The following is a 9,621-nucleotide window of genomic DNA, read 5'->3' as shown; positions in this document are numbered from 1 at the left end:
GTTTATTCTTTTTAGGGATAAGTATTGTTATGGTCCCTAACGTTTAGTGTTAGAATCGAAATCGTTCCCAACGTAATTTTTTATTTAGAATCATCATTAACTTTTTTTTTCTTAAAATCGTCTTTTTTAATAATTTTATTACTAAATTACCCCTATCCTAATAAAAAATTATAAAAATTAAAAAATAAAAGAAACAACGTGAGGGGAGAAAGGAAAGGAGAAAGGAGGCGAGGTGGGGAGGGAGAAGGGGAAAGGGGGGAGAAGGGGACGGCGACGACAAAACTTGGAGTCGCCATCGTCGTCGTCGTGGCCGTCGCCGTTGGAAATCGCGAGGGAGAGAGGAGACGCGAGCCGCCGCTGCTCCTCGCTACTGCGCCTCGCTGCCTCGCCGCTTCGCCGCTTCATCTGCACCTCGCCCTCTCATCGCCTCGCTACTGCACCTTCCATTTCTCCTTCTGCTTCTTGTTTCTTGCTTCTACTTCTTGCTTTCTGCTTCTGCATCTTACTTCTGCTTTCTTGCTTTTCTGCTTCTGCTTCTTGCTTCTGCTGCTTTTTGCTTCTTGTTTTCTGTTTCTGCTTTTGTTTTTGTCTTTGCTTCTAATTCTAATTTTGATTTGTTATTTTTTGATTTTATTGTTGTTGTGTGTTGATTGATGTTGTTATTTTTGAATTTGATTATTAGTATTTAATGGGAGTAAGGAGGTGGTGGTGGTGGAACAAGGGAGGTGTGGTGGTAGTGGAGGGTATTTTTGTCCATAAAAAATTAAAAGAACGATTTTAATACGAAAAAAACGTTAAGAACGATTCTAAATAAACATATAAAAAAATACATTCGAAACTTAAAATAAAATATCAAAAAATAATTAAAAAAAATTATCTAAAACGTAGAAGAACAGAAGAAGAAAAAAAAAGAGAAGATATGATGACTGGTGCACAAGTGATGGGCCGACGGACTGGTACACGGATGATGGGTGGCGCGATACTGCTTGTGGCGCAAATTTGGTGGAGTAGGAAGAGAAAGAAAACGAACTTGCACAACAAAAATATTGAAGTGCATCTTTTAAAATTTAAAAAATTGGATTACCTATATTTTTTCTTATTTATATGCATATTCTTCGTGCATAATCCAACCAAACACAATGGTGACACATACAAATCCCCCTTGAAGGAAATAAATGTTGAAGTGATGGCTTGAGATTTTGTGTCGTCGGTTATATCCACTTTATAGGTCTACTTTGTATACTAGATCAAAAACCGTAGTCTAAAATCAAAAGCTCTTTTGGTACAATGTCTCTCTACTACTTCTCATGATACTTTAATTCCTAAAGCTATTAAAATAGCACTATAATCACTTTCATGAAAAGAAGCTATGAATACAGAAGATAGAGTTTTAATTTGTTGTATCATAATACTTGCTCCTTAGTTGAAATACCAAAGAATGAAAAATTGATTACATGTAAGTGGGTTTTTATTGTAAAAAAGATGTCATTAGGTATAAAGCTATACTAGTAACTCGTGGATATAATCAAACTAAGACTAGACTTTGATCAAGTCTTCTCTCCTATAATCAAGCCGGTCACTACTATAAGGGTCACGATCAATCTTGTATTATCAAAAAGTTGGAGAATTGAGCAATATGATTTTCATAATGTTTTTCTCAGTGATAATTTACATGAGACTGTGTACATGTCTCAACTCCCAGGCTTTAATTTGAACAGAGTAATTCCAATCTTATTTATAAACTTCACAAGGCCATCTATAACCTTAAACAGGCACCAAAAACCTGGTATTTGACCATCACAGCATCACTTAAATTAATAGGTTTTCATTGTACAAAATTTAATCCTTCATTCATTCCTTGTTAGAATCATTACTACTTCTATGATTTAGATTCTTATTTATGCTGATGACATGTTGGTTACAAGTAGTAATTAAGATAAAATTAAAACTGTTTTACAAAATTTGCTTTCCAGCTTCTTGTTAAAAGATCTTGGAGGCTTTAATTTCATTTTAGGAATTGAAGTAGTAAAACACTTTGAAACATTGATAAGCTTATATCAAATAAAATGCATTCAAGATCTTTTACAAATATAGGGAACCAAGTGTCAACCAGTTAAGAATTGAACAATTCAATTAATAATATTAATTTTAAATTATTTTTTTAAATTTAAATTTGATTAATTGACATTAATGCTATTTTTGAATAAAATCTTACTCTAATTTATTTTCATTTTTACTTACAATTCACCACACAAAACCACAAATTCTAATCCCTCTTCCTAATGCCTCACGCTGCCGCGGTTTCGTCTTCGCACCGCTAGCGTCGCCGCTGCACCGTCCTTGCTCGCCATTGTCGGTCGTCCTTGCATCCTTCTCCGCCACCTCATCTGCCGTTCGTGCAGAAAAGACAACCATCATCGCGCTTTTGCTTCACCTTCCTTGCGTCCCATCGCGACTCCCCATCGCTCGCCATTCGCACCCCACGACTCTCTATCTGTTGTGATGCAGCCACCACCAAATCTCCATTCGCGACACGCGATCAACTACTCCGATCTATGGTGACTTCTCCACTCGTCGCAACGCGCCACCGCGAGTCCCCCACTATTCACGGAACACCGTCCAAGACGTCGTCGCCGGCCACCCTGCAACTCTTCTCCTCCTATTTGGTTTTGAATGATTTTTTTAACTAGTTTTTTATGTTTCTTTTTTCTATATTTCGGATAATTCTTTTTATTAGTTTTGGATGATTTTTTTCTATATTTTGGATATTTTTTTCCTTAAGATTTAGATTATTCTTTATCTTATATTTTGGTGTTTTGTTTTTTGGAGTTTTGAAGTTTTTTTTTGAAAACAGAAATTAGAATTTGTGTAATAAATGGTAAAATGTGAATTAGAGTAAGAAGAGACAATTAATAATTATTAATTTTTTATCTTTTAAAAAAAATTTAAATAATCACTAATCATGTAATTAATGACAATTAATTAGTACAGAATATGATTCAAAAATATTTGTTGGCTAGACCTCTCTTGGTTCCTAGCGAACTTGAATATAACCTATTCAGTAAACAAAATTTGTTAATTTATGTCAAAATCTTATATATTGATCAATAGATAGCAGTAAAACATATATTAAATCTAGCTAGAACTAGTGATCAAGCTTTATATTACTATAAATTAAAGTTTCAGATTTGAGATTGACAGCCTTCTCAAACTTTGATTGGGCCTCCAATTTAGATTATCGAAAGTTCACTACTGGTTATTGTGTTTGTTATAGTGCTAACTTAATTTCTTGGAAATACAGCAAGCAACCTGCTACGAGTAAAAGCTTCACAGAGGCAGAATTTCGGGTTCTTGTTGCTATTTTTTCATAATTAATATGGATTCAGAAGTTGCTACATGAAATGAAACATCCATGCACAATTCCTCCTACTATATTCTACGACAATATATCTGCAATGTTGCTGGCTTACAACTCAATTTTACATTAAAGGACTAAGCATTTTGAATTAAATCTTTACTTTGTAAGAGAACGAGTGATCAAATGATTAGTTGCTGCGACACACATTCTTTCCATTGAGCAAGTTGATGACATATTGTTGAGTTTGGAAACTTAAATTATTGTGATGATCAAACATTATTAAAATATTAATTAAAAAATTATTAATTTGTTATTTGCTTCCAATTGATTGTATGATGTGTTTGTTTAGTGTGCAGGTTTTTTTATAGTGGGCCAAAAATTAATCAAGCCCAAATCTAATCAATAATTATCCAGTCTTGTGCAAATCATATGGTTAAACATATTGGGCCAAGGAACATGTGCACAGCCCAAGACAATTCTCTTCTTGGTCCATCAAACGCTTTGATCCGAATTGGAAGAAGAAGGAAAGCAATTGGCCGAAAATTCTCAAGCATGCTTCGTTTACCTACTTTTATGAACTAATGAATTTCAAATTTTAACTCAATTAGGTTCATGCTTTGGTAACTGAAAGAGAAAATTCAAATTAATTTAATTGCATTAAATGCTCCACACGTTATACCACCTTTTGGAGACTGTGATTGAAATTTCAATTGAATTTAATTTGCTTTAAATGCTTCCTTAAAAAGTTTTCTCTTTCTTCTCTCTCCTCTCTTTATGCTTTCAATCACTTCAATCATCAAGAAAGAAAAGAAAAACAAGTTATCAGAAAAAATAACAGTGAAGCTATGGAAGAAGAAAAGGCTAGGATGAAGAGAGCCTATGAAGAAGGAAGATCTGAAATAACGCTTGGCTAGATTTTTGCCATTGAAGGCAAGATTTCAAGAAGAGTTTCAAGATCTTCCGTACCAAGAAAAGAAAGGATTTGCCTCTGTCAGAGAGGAAGATCTCAGTTGCAAAAGTTCATTTCTATATTTGTTCATCAAGAAGAAAGATAGCCGCCGAGCTACACGTAGGAAGAAGCAAAAATAGAAGGTAAGGAGCTGTCTTGGTTTAGAAGTTCATCAAGGGTCCGAATTCTTTCTTGGAGGCAAAGTCAAGATCAAGGGTTCAGATGAAAGGAATTTGATGAGAAGGGTTGAGAGAGGTACATGCATGTTGATTTTGTTTCGGTTTTTCCTTTCTCTTCTCTTTGTCTGAACCGATGCTATTCTGGGTTGGAGAAGAAGTTGCTTGGTTGAACCGGTTTTAACCTTAGAAGCTTTTCCTTCTATATTAAGGGTGAACGGCCAAGGGTTGAGATCAAGGAGAGAAAGTAAAAGCACAGAGTTCTCATAGCTTCCCAAGCTGTATGAAGTTCTTCTTCTTCAATGAGTTTCATTCTGTTTTCTTTTTCTTAGTGTTGTCGGTCTAGGTCTCATGGTAAAAGGCAAACATGGTGATGTTTGTAAGAAAAAGCCAGTGATCAATACTAGAGAAAAAGCTATAGGTGTCTCAGAGTTTCTTTGTACATCTATATATTGTGTGTCATGATTCTGTGAAAATTTTCTTGCAAGTTAGGTTAGCACTTTGTAGTTGAAAGCTTGGTGAGAGCCCAAGTCAAGTTCAGATTGGTTAGAATCTGGATTTGTCCTAGATAGGATTGGGCAGATTCTAGAAAAAAATTGGTGTTTGTAATATGATGATTATAGTAAAATTCTGTCACTGTTGTGATGGATACTGGATGTGAGCTGCATTGCACTTAGCAGCTGAACCAGGATACATCTGGGTGTGATTCTCTCTTTCTCTTCTACTCCTATTCTGTTTATGTTGCGTTGGAGACAAAAGTGAAAAATATCTCCTGACTCGTTATGAGACAAAAAGAAAATGTCTCTTAACTTGTTACGAGACAAAAGTAAAAATATCTCCTGAAAATCATTTGAAAAGGCAAATTAATATTTAGCAAAAATGGGCTAAGATTCAACCCCCCTTCTCTTAGCCATTGATTACCATCAATTGGTATAAGAGCTTAGTCTCAAAGAGATCAAGCTTTGTAGCTTGGAGTAAAGATCCTGATGGCAGACACCAGTGGTACTAATCTAATGGCCTATACTCTGACTGAACGGCAATCAAGCAACAGACTCTCATTCTTCAATGGGAAGAATTACAACTACTGGAAAGAAAGACTAAAGATCTTTATTCAGTCTATAGATTACAGATTTTGGAAGATAATCCTGGAAGGTCCTCAATTTCTAACCACAACAGAAGCTGATGGTGTGGTGGTTCCTAAAGCAGAGGCAGATTGGAATGAAGATGACAGACAGAAAATAAAGCTCAACGCCAAAGCTGTCAACTTGCTCAACTGTGCGGTCAGCTTCGACGAATACCAATGGGTATCAAGATGCACAAAGCAAAGAAAATATGGGACAAGCTTTAAATTACTCATGAAGGTACATCCCAAGTGAAAAGATCCAGAATAGACATGCTAAACAGGGGATACAAAATGCTCTCAATGAAGGAAGGAGAAACAATTGATGAAATATTTGAAAGATTCAACGTTATCATCATTGGCTTGGATGCTACGGGGATCAAACATCCAGAATATGTGCTTGTGAGAAAAATATTGAGATGTCTCACTAAAGAGTGGGAAACAAAGGCTATTGTAATAGCAGAGAGTAGTGGCATTGATAACATGACTTATGATGATCTGAGAGGAAACTTACTTGTTTTTGAAAACACATATTTAAAAAGAGATACAAAAAAGAAAGGAGTTGCTCTCAAATCAATCACTGAACCCCTGGATGATGAATCCAGTGATAACTCTTCTGACAATGATTTTGTTTTGTTTGCAAAGAAATTCAGGAAGATGATAAAGCTAAAGGAAAGGAACAAAGGAGGCAGTTCAAGAAAACCAAAGAAGGACTTAAGCAAGGTGATCTGTTACAACTGTAAAGAAACTGGACACTTCAAGTCTGATTGTCCTAAACTAAAGAAGGAGAACAAATCGAGAAAGAAAAAAAGAAAAGGACTCATGGCATCATGAAGACTTGGAGAACGATTCAGATGAAGAAGATGAAACAGAAACCAAGTCCCAAACATGTCTCATGGCTGACATAGTCAATGAGGTAGCATTTCCTGAACCCTCAACTAAAGACCTTCATCTTATGATTGATCATCTCAATGAAAAAATCAGATGCTTTTTAAATGAAAATTATGATTTTGAATCTCAAGTTACTATACTAAAAGCTGAAAATAGTTTTCTTAAAGAAAAACTGAAAGAAGTTAAAACCGTTGTTGATCTTGTTGAAGAAAACAAACGGTTGAAAGCTGAAATCAAGGGTTGTGAAAAATAATATTCTGTGGTTGCATATCTTAACTGTTTTGAGAAAAATGAGAAGTTTCTCAAAGAGGTAAAAAGATTTAAAGAGGATTTAGCCAGCTTTGTCCAAAGTTCTAAAAATTTAAACCAACTCTTGACTAGTCAAAAACCTCTTTATGATAAAGCTAGTTTGGATTTTCACAAATCTGAAAAATTTGTTAAAAAATATTCTTTTACCAACATGGCATCCACTTCGGATGACATAAAGTTTCAAAACCCAACAAACTTTAAAAAATAGCAACATGAAAAATTTTGTAGGTTATGCAATCGGAATGGCATTTTCTAATTCAATGTTTCATAAGTGAAAGGATGGTTGGTGACAAAGTTTACAAGATTGTTTGTAACCATAATGGCATTGGAGAAAGAAGATGGTTTAACATTAAAAGATCCAAAAAGATTTGGATACCTAAGGTTACTTAAGTTTTTTGTAGGTTTGCCTAGCATCCAAAAGAAAAGAAAACATGTGATATATGGATAGTGGGTGCTCTAGGTATATGACCGGAAAGTCAACATTCTTCATCAAGCTTGATGAGTATGATGGAGGCTTTGTTACTTTTGGTAACTTTGGAAAAGGTAAAATAGTGGTCATAGGTAAAGTAGGTAAGAACTTCTCTTCTTTCATTAATGATGTGTTGCTTGTTGATGGATTGAAGCACAATCTACTAAGCATTAGCCAATTGTGTGATCTTGGATATATGGTTATTTTTAGAAAATTGGACTACTTGGTTATTTGTGAAAATCCATAGATATTTTATTTAAAGCTAAAAGGTGCAATAATGTGTATGGATTAACTTTAGAGGACTTAAAGGATCAAAAAGTAACTTGTTTTACCTCTCTTGAATCTAAAAAATGGCTTTAGTATAAGAAATTTGGACATGCTAGCATGTACCAAATTTCTAAGCTTGTGAAGAAAAATTTGGTTAGAGGAATTCCTAATATTAAATTTGATAAAGATATTACTTGTGATGCTTGTCAACTAGGCAAATAAGTAAGATCATTTTAAAGGCAATGTTCTGGTGGCCGGGTATGAAGAATGATGTGGTGGAATATGTATCAAAGTGCTTAACTTGTCAAAAGGTAAAGATTGAACATCAAAGACCTTCCGGGATGTTGCAACCTTTAGAGATTCCACAATGGAAGTGGGAAAGTATTGCAATGGACTTTGTGTCGGGATTGCCAAGGACTAGGGCTGGTTTTGATGCTATTTGGGTGATTGTGGACCGACTGACGAAGCCAGCTCACTTTTTGCCCATTCGGATGACTTACACCCTTGAGGAGCTAGCACGGTTATACATAAAGGAGATTGTGAGACTTCATGGTGTACCTGCTACTATAATCTCTGATAGAGATCCTCGTTTCACTTCAAGGTTTTGGGGTGCATTTCAGAAAGTTTTTGGAACCCGATTAAGCTTGAGCACGGCTTACCATCCTCAAATAGATGGTCAATCTGAGAGGACGATCCAAACACTGGAGGATATGTTGAGAGCTTGTGTTTTGGACCAACCGGCGAGTTGGGATCGGTATATGCCTTTAGTGGAGTTTGCATACAATAATAGTTATCATGCGAGCATCGGGATGGCTCCGTATGAGGCCTTGTATGGGAGGAAATGTCAATCTCCGCTATGTTGGTATGAAGCTGGAGAGAAAAGCTTGTTGGGAACGGAAATGATAGCTGAGACTACTGAACAAGTCAAGAAAATCCGTGACAGGATGCTTACGGCGCAGAGTCGTCAAAAGAGTTACGCCGATCAGAGGCGAAAGCCCTTAGAATTTGAGGAAGGAGATCATGTTTTTCTTAAGGTTACTCCGACCACGGGAGTAGGTAGGGCGATTAAGGCAAAGAAGTTGAATCCTCGATACATTGGTCCACTTCAAATCCTGGAGAGGATTGGACCGGTGGCGTATCGGATGGCTCTACCACCTCATCTTTCGAATCTGCACGACGTGTTTCACGTGTCGCAGCTTCGAAAGTACACTCCTGATGCTAGCCATGTGTTGGAACCTGAGTCGGTTCAGTTGAGGGAAGATTTGACGCTTCCAGTGGCTCCGGTCAGAATTGATGATACTAGTATCAAACGGTTGCGTGGAAAAGAGGTTTCATTAGTCAAAGTGGCATGGAGTCGAGGCGGTGTTGAGGAACACACTTGGGAACTTGAGTCGGAGATGCGAACGGATTATCCGCATTTATTCTCAGGTAATTGCATTTGAATTTTGTGGGCAAAATTCCCAATTAGGTGAGTAGAATGTAAAACCCGGTTAATTAACGGCTAATTAACCCATAAATGAGAATTTATTCTAGAAAGCCCAAAATGTGATTTTTGGGCTAAATATGATAGAGGAGATTGAGACGAGAAAAAATGTGATTTTTATGGCTAAATGTGATAGAGGAGATTGAGACGAGAATTTTGGTACCAATTTTATAGAATTCGGACCAAGATTGGACCGTACGGGCCAAACCGGGCCAATTGGACCCAAAGTGGGCCCTTGGCCCAACAAAACTTAACCAAAACCCTAGTTTTCAGCACTCTCTCTCCTCATTTGTTACACACACAAGCTGAAATGGTGGAGAGGAAGGGAAGAACATTCTCTCAACTTCTCTCTCTCACTTGATCTTCAAATCACCATAACTTTTGATCTAGAGCTCCGATTGCCGCCCCGTTTGCGGCCACGCGTTCACCGCGGAGAGCTCTACAAAACCCATACAACCAATATTGAGGTAAGCCACGTGTTGCTGTTCGAAATCTCAGCCCTTAATTTCGAGTTTCATGGGTGAAATGTTGAGATTTTGGGTTCTTTGATGTTATAGGACCCAACTCTCTTGAAGGAGAAGGTTAATCTTGTCTCCTTG

The sequence above is a fragment of the Arachis duranensis genome, chromosome 2 (genome assembly GCF_000817695.3).
Source record: "Arachis duranensis cultivar V14167 chromosome 2, aradu.V14167.gnm2.J7QH, whole genome shotgun sequence".
Taxonomy (NCBI): Eukaryota; Viridiplantae; Streptophyta; class Magnoliopsida; order Fabales; family Fabaceae; genus Arachis; species Arachis duranensis.
This window is presented reverse-complemented; position numbering follows the sequence as displayed.